At 38.6% G+C, this 2,411-nt stretch overlaps 1 non-coding gene across 1 annotated transcript; it reads right to left on the bottom strand.

The window, feature by feature from the left end:
• Positions 1-691: 691 nt before the first annotated feature.
• LOC112098699 lies at positions 692-795 on the bottom strand. Its single transcript, XR_002905808.1, has one exon. It is a non-coding gene; the product is annotated as a small nucleolar RNA R71 (small nucleolar RNA).
• Positions 796-2,411: the final 1,616 nt, after the last annotated feature.

The following is a 2,411-nucleotide window of genomic DNA, read 5'->3' as shown; positions in this document are numbered from 1 at the left end:
TAAATTTCTGTAATTTAATTTTCAAGTTATTTTTTTTTCTTTGTAATTTTTGTTTATCTTACTAATTCTTTTTAGTTCATTTATTTCACGTATTTATTTTTGTGTATTTTTATAGAAAGTTTGTAATAGCGCAATAAGGTTAGTATCGTAATTCCTCCCTCTTCTTTATTTTTATTTATTTTGTTCGCATCTTTATTTTTTATTTTATTTGTTTTGCATGCATGGTCGAAGGTCATTAGTACCCAATCTTGAACCTATAGACCTTGAACTTGAGAAAACACTTCGCACACACAAACAAGTAAAAAATAAAATGGATTTGCAACCACAGGAGAGGCCATTTAAAGATTATTTCAGTCCTTTAGCAAATTTGAGCACATCATGTATAAGATACCCAAATGTAGCTGCTAGGAGTTTTGAATTAAAACCCAGTGTGCTAAATTGTCTCCCCACATTTTATGGCCTAGAAAATGAGGATCCATATAATCATCTGAATGATTTTCATGCCATTTGTCAAACTTTTAAATATGAAAATTTTTCAGACGATGATGTTAAACTTAGACTATTCCCATTTTCTTTAAAAGATAGAGCTCGTTCATGGTTAAATACTTTACCTGCTAATAGCATTTCATCATGGGAACAAATGGTAATGAAATTTTTGAATAAATATTTCCCGGTGCATAAAACCAACGCTATTCGCAGGGAAATCTCGGAGTTTATCCAGAGAGAGGACGAGCAGTTTTTCGAAACATGGGAGCGATTCAATGGGCTACTCTTGAAGTGTCCACATCATGGGTACGAGAAATGGCACCAATGCCAATACTTTTTAGAGGGATTATTACCAAATGTGCAAGAATGGCTAATGGCAACAAGTGGAGGAGAGCTAATGTCAAAAAGTGCATCAGAGATTTGGGAATTCTTCCAGCGACAAGCGGATAATTCCCAACAACGGAGTCGATCATTCAGGAATACTAGAAGAATTAAGGGAGTAAATGAGGTTCACATTGGTGAGTCAACTTCGGGAATCAAAGAAGTCAAGGAGATAGTTGAAGGTCTTGCTCGACAAATAGCATCGTTATCGACTGCTAAATCAACAGAACCACATGACCCTGACTCATACTCCGATCAAGCCAATGCCATAGGTGTAATGAGAAAGCCATCAAATTACAACCCATACTCCAACACATATAACCCTGGATGGAGAGACCACCCCAATTTTTCATGGTCTCAAGGATTCCAACAAAATGGACCAGCAGCTCCAGCTCCACCAATTCCTCAAATTCCTCAAGCCTCTCAGCCCCCATTTAGACCATACAATCAGAACCAAAACTACTCTCAACCTAGACCATGGGAGGATTCATTCCAGAATCTCAAGAATCTTACTCACTCTACGATTGAGCAACAGAACCGCACCATTGATGGACTACGAAATGAATTGAGAGCGGGCTTCAACTCACAAGCCCAATCAGTTTCAAGCCTCGAGAAGATGGTGGGACAACTTGCTTCTTCAGTTCAGACCTTGGCAATGACCGTTGAGAAAGGTAAGTTTCCAAGTCAACCAGTGCCTAACCCTAAAGGAGTGCATGAAGCAAGTACCAGTTCACCACAGCAGCATGGGGAAGTCAAAGCAGTAATGACCTTGCGAAAAGGAAAAGAAGTCGACAACAAAGTGGAGATGCCGGTGACAAAAGAAAATCAAATTGTACCTGTGAATGTTGAGGAATCATCACCGGAGGAGAAAGAAGAAACCAACCCACGAGAATACGTTCCGAAAGCTCTATTTCCTCAGAGGTTAGCGAAAGGAAAAAAGGAAAAATCCACAGGTGAGATTCTCAAAATCTTCAAACAGGTAAGTATTAATATCCCTTTACTTGATGCTATAAAACAAGTTTCATCTTATGCCAAGTTTCTTAAAGACCTTTGTACTAAAAAGAGAAATATGCATGTTCAAAAGAAGGCATTTTTAACAAAAAACGTTAGTTCTATACTCCAACATAAAATTCCTTTAAAATGCAAAGACCCAGGCTCCCCCACTATCTCATGTAGTATAGGGAACCACACAATTGAGAATGCTTTGTTGGATTTAGAAGCTAGTGTAAATCTTTTGCCTTACTCTGTATTCGTGAAACTTGGACTTGGAGAATTACACCCAACTCCAGTGGTGTTACAACTTGCAGATCGGTCCACAAAAATACCTCGTGGTATTGTGGAGGACGTGCTTATCCAGGTAGACAAGTTTTATTTTCCTGTTGATTTCATTGTAATTGACACTCAACCAATACAGGATTCAAGGAAGCACATCCCCATTATTCTAGGCCGACCTTTCTTGGCAACTGCGGATGCTCACATTCAATGCAGGACTGGAAATATGCAGTTATCTTTCGGCAACATGACTATGGAGCTGAACATCTTCA

Source organism: Citrus clementina, unplaced genomic scaffold (genome assembly GCF_000493195.1).
Source record: "Citrus clementina cultivar Clemenules unplaced genomic scaffold, Citrus_clementina_v1.0 scaffold_5, whole genome shotgun sequence".
NCBI classification, from domain to species: Eukaryota; Viridiplantae; Streptophyta; class Magnoliopsida; order Sapindales; family Rutaceae; genus Citrus; species Citrus x clementina.
The sequence above is the reverse complement of the archived record's forward strand: the minus strand, read 5'-3'. Positions and strand labels throughout refer to the sequence as shown.